Raw genomic sequence first — 12340 nt, 5'->3', positions numbered from 1 at the left:
TCAGATAATAAGGGAACATTGATTTATTTTATTCTCTAACCAAAATAAACTCATTTCTTTTGACCTCACTTCACCTCCTTTAATCTTTTCTAGTGGAAGAAATAAAACTGTGTCAGAACCAGAAAAGGCTACATTCTTTAGTACATCCCAAGGGAAAATGACAGAACTAGTAAGACCTAAAGCAAAATTTTCCTTTTGTTTATTCCAAAAGAAAGAATCCAGTTCTTCCAGTTTCATCCAGGTTTAATTAATGGGCCTTACTGATATTTTTTTGGAGCTCTGGTAGTGTAGTGGTTACTTATCGGACTGCTAACCTCAGGGTCAGCAGTTTGAAATTACCAGCATTTCCGCAGGAGAAAGATGAGGTTTCTGCTCCTGTAAAGATCTAGAGCCTTGGAAATCCCGTACAGGGTTACTGTGAGTTGGAACCGACTCCATGGCACATAATAACAACATTGATATTTTTGCTGTCTTCTCATAAAGTAGACTGTGTTTCCCCAATATAATCAAAGACTTACAGGTGAATCTTTCTTTCTTTTTTCTACTTCTCTTGGTAGAGATAGACTTTGGGAAAACCAAATAAGGATTCATTATTAATACAGATGAATCTCACAATTCAATAGAGTTAATTAGGAAAATGATGGAGAAAATTAGCACTTTATGCAAGTGTGTTAATATTAATTAAATTTCCATTTTACCCCGAAGTTAAAATGACAGAGGAAGAGAAAACAAACCTGACCAAAGACTAGACTATCAACCTGTGTCTTGCTCAAACATTGAGCACCCATATCCATCTTAGAGAGTCCTTTCCCTTTTTAGTTATCTAAATTCTACTAGTAGAAAGATAGATGGGAATATTTCATATGGGTCCATTCTCTGAATAAACCCCACATTCCCTACCTTATTAACAATAGTAGCTAGTAGCACATTATTGTTCAGATGTCAATTCCAAATTCATTATCTGATTTGTGTTAAATCAAAATTATGAGTGAATTGTTACAACTCCCCCATTTCTAATTTAATAACATATCTATATTTCTTCATAAAGTTCATTTTTCTCCATATCCCTTGCTATTGTCTTAGCTCTAGCCACAATCCTGGTCTCTACAATTGCATTCTCTGTCCCCTATACAGTGTTACTATGGGTTGGAATCGATGCAACAGCATTTAACAACAAATTATACAAGACTCATTGAAATAACTGAGCACGTGTGACATTGTAGGGTAAACAGTTCAAACTGTTTAGCACAGTTCAAACTCCGAGTTAGCTCTTGAAAACCCTATAGAGGACCACTGAGTTGGAAACAATTTGATGGCACTTAACAACAATAATTTAAAGACTTAACTGTAATTATCCTTAACTTCTTTGTCTGTAAAATGAATATTTTATTTTCATTTATGTAGAGTGTACTTATTGAGTAACTCCAATAATGGGTATTTGAAAAGATGAAAAATCAAACAGAGCCTTTTATCTGACCTCAAGGAATTGAGATAGAGTGATAGGTGAGTAAATCAGTAATTATTCTGATGATTCTACATAGCTTGTAAAATATGGAAATAATTTTGTAAATGAAATAGGTGCTAAGATAGAATTTTGTAAGGCATACTAGGGAAATACATAGGCTTGGCACTTCTGACATATTGAGGGACCGGGAGAATATCAAAAATCATTTTTCTGGTATAGTTGATATCCATCTTATTTTAGGAAGATGAATAAAAATGGCTAAAAGAAGAAAAGTACAAGGGAAAGACATGTCAGACAGTAGTCAAAGTATGGTTTCATAGTCTCAGGATTTCTCTCACATGATCCTTGATCCTTCGGAGGAAACAAGCAAACAAACACAAATAACTGAGGACAATATGCAAGAAAGCAAACCCATGATCACGGTGGAAAAGAAAAGCCAGAGAGATAATTGGAAAAGAAAGAGACAGTATGGATAGATCAGCAGAACTGAATGATTCATTTTGAGGTGGAGGCAAGAGGGCATCAGGAAAACGACAGGAAAGAAAATTTGGAAATATAGACATGTAGTGGGCAGAAAGTTTCAGCAGAGCTTCCAGACAAAGATAGACTAGTAAGAAGAAAAAGGCAGTTAAGTCCACTCCTGAAAATTAGCAGGGGATCGTTGTCTGATACAGTGCTAGCACATGAGCCCCTTAGGTTGGAAGGCATTCAAGTACAGTCAAACTTAATGGCATGAGTGGAACAGTTTTTGGAACCTTCATACAACACTATTCAAAATGAGAAGAAACAACTGCAAACACCCATTAATAATTGGAGCATGAAATGTATAAATTATAAGTCTAGGAAAATTGGAAGTCATCAAAAATGAAATAGAACACATAAAAAATGATATTCTAGGCATTAGTGAGCTAAAATGGAATGGTATTGACCATTAAAATCAGACAATCATATGGTCTACTAGGCCACAAATGATAAATTAAAGAGCACTGGCATCCCATTCATTGCTAAAAAGAACATTTCAAGATCTACCCTGAAGTACGGCACTGTAAGTGATATAACATCTTTATGTTTACAAGGAAGGCCATTTAATATAACTTCTATCCATATTTATGCATCAACCACTAGTACCAAAGATGAAAAATAATTGAAGGTTTTTACAATCTTCTCGAGTCTGAAATGGACAAACATGCAATAGAAGATGCATTGGTAATTACTGGTGATTGGAATGCAAAAGTTGATAACAAAGAGAAAGATCAGCAGTTGGAAAATACGGCCTTTGTGAAAAAAAGAATGTCAGAGATTGCATGATAGCATTTCATTTTGTAAGACCAGTAATGTATTCATTGCAAATACGTTTTCAATGGCATAAAAGGTGACTATACACATGGACCTTGACTAATGGAACACACAGGAATGGACATTCCTGGACAGGAATGAAATTGAATCCACATCTGTGGATAGATGTGTTGGTTCAGAAGCTCAATATCATCAGTCAGAACAAGACCAGGGGTCAAATGTGAAACAATTCACATTGTTCACTTGCAAGTTTAATTGAAACTGAAGAAAATTAAAAGTGCACTTAAATAATTAAAAAACAAAAAAACCCCCAAAACCTTGAGTACATTCCACTTACATTTATAAGCCACCACAAGAATCGATTTAACACAATGAACACTGATGGGTAAAGGCCAGACTAGTTGTTAGAAGACATCAAAGATATCATACATGATGAAATCAAAATAAAAAAGAGGAAAGAAACAAAAGACCAAAATGGATGTCAGAAGAGATTATGAAACTTGTTGTTGAGCATGTTTTTATTCTTAAGTGTCGTTCAGTTGGTTTAGATTCACAGCGACCCAGTAAAGGGTTTCTGAGGAGAACTGGTGAGTTCGAACCGCCAACTTCATAGTTCAAACAGATCTTGCAGTCCTGTGCTTATCCTACAATGCCACATAGAGAAGCTAAAGCAAATGGAAGAAGTGAGGAAATAATAGATTTGAACAGAAAATTTCCTGGACAGCTTCTTGTTGTTGTTGTTAGATGTCATCGAGTCAGTACCGACACATAGTGAACCTATGTATAACAGAAGGAAACACTGCCCAGTCTTGGGCCAACCTCACAATTGTTACCACACTTGAGCCCATTGATGCTGCCACTTTACCAATCCATCTCGCTAAGGGTCTTCCTCTTTTTCTCTGACTTTTCACCTTACCAAACTTGATATCCTTCTCCAGTGACTGGTCCCTCCTGACAATATGTCTGAAGCATGAGAGATGAAGTTTTGCCACCCTGGCCTCCAAAGAGCACTCTGGCTGCCCTTCTTCCAATACAGATCTGTTGATTCTTTTGGCAGCCCATGGCACTTGCAATAATCTCTTCCAATACAACATCAAACTCAAAAGTATCAATTCTTCTATGGTCTTATTATTCACTGCCCAGCTTTTGCATGCATATGAGGTTATTTAAAATATCATAGCGTGGGTCAGGCTCACCTTAGTCCTCAAGGTGACATCTTTGCTCTTCAACACTTTAAAAAGGTCTTGTGCAGCAGATTTGCCTATTCAAATGTCATTTGATTTCTTGACTGCTGCTTCCATGAGTGTTGATAGTTGACCTAAGAAGAATGAAGTCCTTGACAACTTCAATCTTTTCTCCATTGATAAGAATGTTGTTTATTGGTCCAGTGGTGAGGATTTTTTTTTTTTTTTTCTTTACATTGAAATACAATCCATACGGAAGGCTGTGTATTCTGATGTATTATCTTCATCAGTAAATACTTGAAGTCCTCTTCACCTTCAGTAAGCAAGGCTGTATCATCTGCATACGGCAGGTTGTTAGTGAGTCTTCCTCCAATCCTGATGCCACATTTTTCTTCATATAACCCAACTTCTCAGATTATATGCTTAGCATATAGGTTGAATAAGTATGGGAAAAGAATACAACCCTGTTGCACACCTTTCTTAATTTTAATTTTAAACCATTCAGTGTTCCCATGTTCTGTTTGAACAACTGCTTTTTGGTCCATGTACTTAGAGAAGAAAAAGGCAAGTATTATAATAAAATGTGCAAAAACCTGGAGTTAGAAAGCCAGAAGGGAAAAACAGCTCACCATTTTTCAAGCTAAAAGAACTAAAGAAAAATTTCAAACCTTAACTTGAATTAATGAAGGATTCTTTGGGAAAATATGGAGCAATGCAAAGCATCTAAAGGATGGAAGGAACTTACAGAGTCACAGTATCAAAAAGACATGGTTGATGTTCATCTACTACAAGGGGTAGTATATCATCACGAGCCAATGATATTGAAGGAAGACATCCAAGCTGCATTGAAGGCATTGGTGACAAACAAGTCTCCAGCAGTTGATGGAATACAGATTGAAATCTTTCAACAAACTTGGTGCAATGCTAGAGGCACTCACTCGTTTATGCTAAGAAATTTGGAAAACAGCTACCTGGCCAATGGATGGGAAAAGTTCCATATTTGTGCCCATTGCAAAGAGAGTGGGTCTTCACCCACTGGAATGTGGCAATCATCAGACAAAATCATTAATATCAAATGCAAGTAAAATTTTGCTGAAGATAATTCAAAATAGGTTGCAACAGTATATCCATAGAAAACTGCTAGAAATTCAAGGTGGATTCAGAAGAGGTCATTAAACTAGTAATATCATTGCTCTTCTCTGCACAGGTCAACAACAGTTGCAACAGGTCAATGTTTATTGCCTGTAACCATAAATTGGTTTTGAGAGGGAGGCACACTTTCTTGAAAACTGTTTTTCAAGTCTGCTTTATCAAATATGAAATTCATCTTGCAACATTTACTATGCACAAAACAGTAACTACTGAAATGACGGTTTTAATTTTCCTTGCATGGTTAAATATTTTCCTAACTGATTAACTATTAATATTTACAAAAGTAGAAGCCTAAGGTAAGGGTACAAGTGCTTTTCTAAACTGGCTTTTGTATTTCTAAGATGCTGGTGTTTGATTTATTTATTCTTTCATTGTGTTCAGATTTAAATCTTACAAAGGGAAAATCTTTGACCTCACCACTTAAGAACTGATGAAGTTTAGCTGATTGGTATGCCGACACATTTAAGATATTCATAATAGGAAAAGGAGAAAATATTTAAGTAGTCTAAAAGTTGAAAATAAGCTCAAATTAAGCTTTCAAAACCAGGGCAGGATTGACCTTTTTCTCCACGAACAGTTCAATATTTAAACATTACAACATTAATTGAGATTAGTTTGCATGCTTTGTCACTTAAGAGCTGGTTCTTTTTCAACAATAAAATGGGTATTATTTTTATTTGTTCTTTTGGAAAGTGATTTTCAGTCTGTTTGAAGTTCAGGGTGATCCTATTTGTGCAAATGTGTACAATTTAGATTTCACTGATTTATCTACTTAATATTGGGATTGTACACTCTGAGAATCAGTTGATATTGTAACATATTACATGTAACAATGCTAAAAAAAAAATTCTCTTTTGATTTTCGAATTGCTAATTTCCTGTAGTTCTCATTTTTTAAATTATTTTGTCAATTTGTTTCCTGTTTGTTTTTTTCCCCATAGTTTTGTATGTGTTTTCCTTGATTTCATCTGTTATTTTCTTGATCCATTGAAGTTGCCTTAGTAGCATTCTTTTTAAATTGCATGTCAAGTAGTTTGAATATCGTTTCTGGTTTTGTACTTTCTGACTCTGTATTTTGGCCACTTTTTCGAGGAACAGTGCCTTAATTCTTCATGTAAGTTTTAATTGCCTGTTTGGTTTTTTTCTGAGACATTGTGATGTTATAGTTATATTCACTTGATGGCTATATATTGTCTATTCTCTGGTATTCACCAATTGTCTCCTGGTGGATATGGTAGAGATCAGAAGTGTGAATGCAGTTAGTTCTCTGTTCACTGTTTGTGTAACATAGTTCAGGATGGGTTTGTGTACTTCCAGAAGCAGGGGTGCTATGGTAGGCACCTTTCCCCCGGCAGAGGAGGAGTCCACAGGGTGGGGTGCCACTGACTATGGCGCTGTTGAGGTCAGAAACTGGCTGTACCTCTGCTTACAAGAAGGGACCGAGAACAATAGAGAACTGGTCTGTGGACACCAAGTTCAGGTGGCGAGGTGGTGGTGGGTGTTACCAGACTGTGATCACATGTGATGGGGAATGGTTACGGGAACAAGGAGCACCTCAGGTCCACAGGCATCTAGCTCATGGGAGAAGTGGGACTTCAGGGGCCTGGTGGCTGATGCAAGTGCCCTCCACATTCACAGCTTGGGGAGCATTCCTTCCTGGCTCTGGACATCAGTGTAGAGCGGATCCTGCTTGATAGTACCAGGTGATGGGTCTCTGACTGGGAATGCTGCCAGCTTTGTTTTAATGTGGCTGCACTGTGTACCTTCAGATGATAGCACACTGGAGATCCATAACTCTCAGTGTCCACTGTTTTTGTACAGTTTTCTTTCCACTTGACACTCAGTTCAATTCTTCCACTTGCCTTTGATACTCAGGCTTCCAAGCTGCCATCTGATTCACTTGCATCTTTGTTGTAAAAGCGACATAAAGAGGTGTCTGACTACACCATCATCTTGGACCACTTCCTCCTACTTAACATTTCTAAACTCCAGTTTGCTTATCTTTTTATGAAAGAGCAAAGTAATGGTTTCATGATACCCTGTTACTAAATGTTGCAAAGATTATGTAAAATCATAAATCTAATAATGCTTTTTAACATAATTATTTATTAGTATAGCTTATTTAGTATGAAAACTAATAAGTGTTACATCTTTGTTTCGGCAAGGTTCTGACACTGAGAGGTAAAACATATTTATTGAGTTTTCATCATAAGCACTTAATAAATATTTGTGAAATTGGTTTTGAATGAATATTAAGAGTGATCATAAGGTCTGTGAGAACATTTTTTCTAAAAAGTGGTGTTTATTAAAACTGAACTATAGTTTCAAGTTCTTTTATGGTTCAGAGAGTTCTGGTGGTGCAGTGGCTGAAATGCTCAGCTGTGAACCCGTTTGTCATAATGTGGTGGCTTGTGTGTTATTGTGATTCTGGAAACTATGCTACTAGTATTTTAAATACAAGCAGGGTCATCCTTGCTGGACAGGGTTCAACTGAGATTCTAGACTGAAACAGATTAGGAAGAAGTAGAGTTAGATTACTTCTAAATATTTAGTCAGTGAAAACCTTGTGAATAGCAGTGGAACATTGTCAGCATCAGAATATTGAATATTGAAATGTGATGAAGAATACCAGAATATCATCAGATATTGTCAGATATAGAGCCAGAAGATGAGCCCTTCAGGTTGGAAAGCACTCAAAATATGACTGGTGAAGAGCTGCCTCCTCAAAGTAGAGTTGACTATGATGATTCAAAGGGAGTAAAGCTTTCAGAACCTTCATTTTCTGATGGAGCACAACTTAAAATGAAGAGAAACAACTGTAAATATACATTAGTAATTGGAATATGGAATGCATAACGTATGAATCTAGGAAAATTGGAAGTTGTCAAAAGTGAAATGGAACACATAAACATGAACATCCTAGACATTAGTGAGATGAAATGGACTGATAGTGGCCATTTTTAATCTGACAATCACATGGTTTGCTATATCAGGAATGACAAATTGAAGAGGAATAGCATCACATTACCTTGCTTGCTGAAAGTGAAGAGGACTTGAAACATTTACTGATGAAGATCAAAGAGCACAGCCTTCGGTATGGGTTGTATCTCAATGTCAGGAAAACAAAAATCCTCACCAGTAGACCAGTAAACAACATTCTTACCAACAGAGAAAAGATTGAAGTTGTCAAGGACTTCATTCTTCTTGAAGAACTATCAACACTCGTGGAAGCAGCAGTCAAGAGATCGGACGACGTATTGCGTTGGGCAAATCTGCTGCACAGGAACTTTCTAAAGTGTTGAAGAGCAGACATGTCAGCTTGAGGAATAAGGTGCGCCTGACCCACGCTATGATACTTTCAATAACCTCATATGGATGCGAAAGCTGGACAGTGAATAAGGAAGATCGTAGAAGAATTGATGCCTTTGAATTGTGGTGGTGGAGGAGAATACTAAAAGTGCAAAGAACCAATAGATCTGTTTTGGAAGAAGTGCAGCCAGAGTGCTCCTTGGAGGCCAGGATGGCTAAGCTTCGTCTCTCATACTTTGGACATATTGTCAGGAGGGAACAGTCACTGGAGAAGGATGTCATGCTGGGTAAGATGGAGGGTCAGAGAAAAAGAGGAAGACCCCCAACGATATGGATCAGCCAGGTGGCATCATTGATGGCGTCAAGTGTGGCAGCGGTAGTGAGGTTGGCCCAGGATCGGACATTGTTTCGTTCTGCTGTGCATGGGGTCGCTATGGTCAGTTCCGACTCAATGGCACCTGACAACAACAACAACAACAAAAATAATCAAAAAGAACATTTAAGTTTGTCTTGATGAACAATGCTATCTGTGACAGGATGATATCCATGCACCTACAAGGAAGACCAGTTAGTAAAACTATTATTTAAATTTACACAACAACCACTAAAGCAGTGATGATGAAATGCAAGAATTTTACCAATTTCTTCAGTCTGAAATTCATCAAACATGCAATCAAGATGTATTGATAATTCCTGGTGATTGGAATACAGAAGTTGGAAATGAAGAGGAAGGATCAGTTGTTGGAAGATATGGCCACAGTGAGACAATGCTGGGGATGGCACAATAGAATTTTGCAAGACCCATAACTTATTCAATGCAATTAGCTTTTTAAAACAGCATGAAGGATGACTATACACGTGAACCTTTACCAAATGGAATACACAGAAATGAAATTTACTACATCTGTGGAAAGAGATTGTAGAAAAGCTCCATACCATCAGCCAAAACAAGACCAGGGGAAGACTATGGAATACATCATCAATTGCTCATATGCAAGTTCAGTCTGAAGCTGAAGAAAATTAAAACAAGTCCACAAGAACCAAAATACGACCTGGGACACATCTCACCTGAATTTAGAGATCATCTGAAGAGCATTTTAGACACTATTGGCTGAAGACCAGAGGAGTTGTGGAGTGACATCAAGAGCATCATAGAGGAGGAAACCAAAAGATCATTAGCCAGACAACAGAGAGGGAAAAAACAAAATAGATGTCACAAAAGACTCTGAAACTTGTTCTTTAACAGAGATGCTAAGGCAAATGGAAGAAATTTAGGAGGTAAAAACTGAATGGAAAATATCAAAGGTCAATTTGAAAAGACAAAGTCAAATATTATAGTGAAATGTGCAAAGACCTGGAGTTAGAAAACCAAATGGGAAGAACACACTAAACATTTCTCAAGCTGAAACAATTAAAGAAAAAATTCAAGCCTTGACTTGAAATATTGAAGGATTTTATGGGCAAAATATTTAATGATACAGAAATTCCCTAAAGAAGATAGAAGGAATACACAGAGTCATTGTACCAAAAAGAAATGTTTAGTTTTCAACCATTTCAAGAGGTAGCATATGATCAAGAGCCAATAATAGTGAAGTAAGAAGTTCAAGATGCACTGAAAGTATTGACAAAGAATTAGGTTCCAGGAATTGATGTAATACAAATGGAAATCTTTCAACAAACCAGTGCAGCACCAGAGTCACTCATTCACCTATGCTAAGAAATTTGGAAGAAAGCTACCTGCCCTACTGATTGGAAGAGATCAATGTTTGTGCCCATTCCAACGAGAGGTGACCCAATGGAATGCAGAAATTATAGGAAAAATATTATTAGTATCATATGCAAGTGAATTTTTGTGAAAGATAATTAAAAAATGACTGCAGCAGTACATTGACCAGGAGCTGCCAGAGATTCAGGCCGGATTCAGATTGGGATGTGGAGCAAGGGTGATCATTACTGTCTTCAGATGGATCTTGGCTGAAAGCAGAGACTATCAGAGAACACACCTGTGTTTTATTCACTGTGCAAACACTTTCAATTGTGTGAATCACAACAAGCTAAGGATAACATTGCTCAGAATGAATATTCTGGAACACTTATTTGTGCTCATGAGGAGCCTCTACATAGACCAAGAGGCAGTCAAACAAAACAAGGGGACACTGAATGGCTTAAAATCAGGAAAGGTGTGTGCCAGGGCTGTATTCTTTCACTGTATTTATTCAAACTTAATGCTGAACAAATAATCCACGAAATTGGATTATATGAAGAAGAACGTGTCATCAGGATTGGAGAAAGACTCATTAACAACCTGCAGTATGCAAAGATACACCTTTCCTTGCTGAAAGTGAAGAGAACTTAAAATACTTCCTGATGAAGATCAAGGACCACAGCCTTCTGTGTGGGTTGTAAAGAAAACAAAACTTCTAACAATTGGACCAATAAATAACAATAAGATAAATAGAAAAATATTGAAGTTGTCAAAGACTTCACTTTGCTCAGATCATCCATCAACAGTAATGGAAGAAAACAGGAAATCAAAAAATGTATTGCATTAGGCACATCTGCCATATAAAATCTCTTTAACGTGTTCAAGAGCAAAGATGTCAGTTTGATGACCAAGGCACACCTGACCCAATCCATGACATTTTCATTAGCCTCATATATATGTGAAAGTTGGACAATGAATACAGGAGACAGTGAAGTATTGATACATTTGAACTATGTATCAGTTGAGAAGAATTTTTAAAGTACCATGGACTGCCAGAAGAACGAACAAATTTGTGTTGGAGGAAGTACAGCCAGAATGCTCCTTAGAAGCCAGGATGGCTAGCGTTTGTCTCTCAGACTTGGAACATATTATCAGGAGGAACTGGTCCCTGGAGAAGGATATCATGGTTGATAAAGTGGAGGATGGGCAAAAAAGATAAGGAACACTCACCCCCTCCCCCAACCCTATGCGGTGGATTGGCACATTGGCAGCATCAATGGGCTCAAGTTTTGCAACTGTTCTTTGATTGGTGCAGGACCAGACAGTGTTTGCTTCTGTTTTTCATAAAGATACTATGAGTCAGTACTGACTCTATGGCATCTAACAACAACAACATAGTTTCGAGTTGTTTTATGTTAGGTTTCCGAGAGCTTGGTGGTTCCATGGTTAAGGTGCTCAGCTGTGAACTAAAAGATTAATGGTTCAAACCTTTCAGTTGCTCCACAGGAGAATTATGTGACAGTGTGTTTCCCTAAAGAAATATAGTCCTGAAATCCTAAAAGATCTGTCCTATAGGGCTATTTTGAGTCAGAATAAACTCATTGGCAATTGCTTTTGTTGGGTTTTTGTTGTTGTTGTTCTTTTAATGACTCAACAAATCTAAGCCTGAGGTGGAGATGTAGACAGTACCAGATCTGAATCCTTGGGCATATGCAATAGACATTCAGTTTTAAGGCTTGACCAAGCTCACCTTGATTTTTAAAATCTAAGTCCCAATGAAAGAACAGTGCTTTCCTAAATCCCAGGTATCTGAAAAACTGAGTCCAGTGTGATGGAGGTATATTTACTAGGTTTCAGTCACACAGTGTACCTATGGCCCTCAGGGAAATATATAGATAGAATTCAGAAAATTCTAGATCTGATGAACTAGAATATATGAATGCCCTGGCACACTATAGTACTTAATAAGGTAATTATTTAGTACCCTCTTTAATATCTTTCCTTGTTTTCCTTTGAATTTGCCAATAGAATAATAATGGACAGCAAACATAATTGATTTAGTCTCAGAACTATCCATAGTCAAAGAGCATATGTGTGAAATACATATTGCTGTTGTTGTTAAGTACCATCCCATGGTTATTGTACAGATCCACTACTCTCCCATCTAGATACATTATTGTTGTTGTTATGTTCTGATGAGTCAATTCTGACTCATAACGACCCTGTATTT

The 12340-nt window shown here is 37.1% G+C and overlaps 1 protein-coding gene across 1 annotated transcript in view; it reads left to right on the top strand.

Moving 5' to 3' along the window:
- LOC102835002 (opioid-binding protein/cell adhesion molecule-like) overlaps positions 1 to 12340 on the top strand; it is a 2270024-nt gene that overhangs the window by 1055144 nt on the left and 1202540 nt on the right. The gene's annotated exons all lie outside the window — the stretch shown is intronic.

Source organism: Chrysochloris asiatica, unplaced genomic scaffold (assembly GCF_000296735.1).
Source record: "Chrysochloris asiatica unplaced genomic scaffold, ChrAsi1.0 scaffold00158, whole genome shotgun sequence".
Classification (NCBI taxonomy): Eukaryota; Metazoa; Chordata; class Mammalia; order Afrosoricida; family Chrysochloridae; genus Chrysochloris; species Chrysochloris asiatica.
Note: the sequence above shows the minus strand (reverse complement) of the source record. Positions and strands in the feature narration are given on the sequence as shown.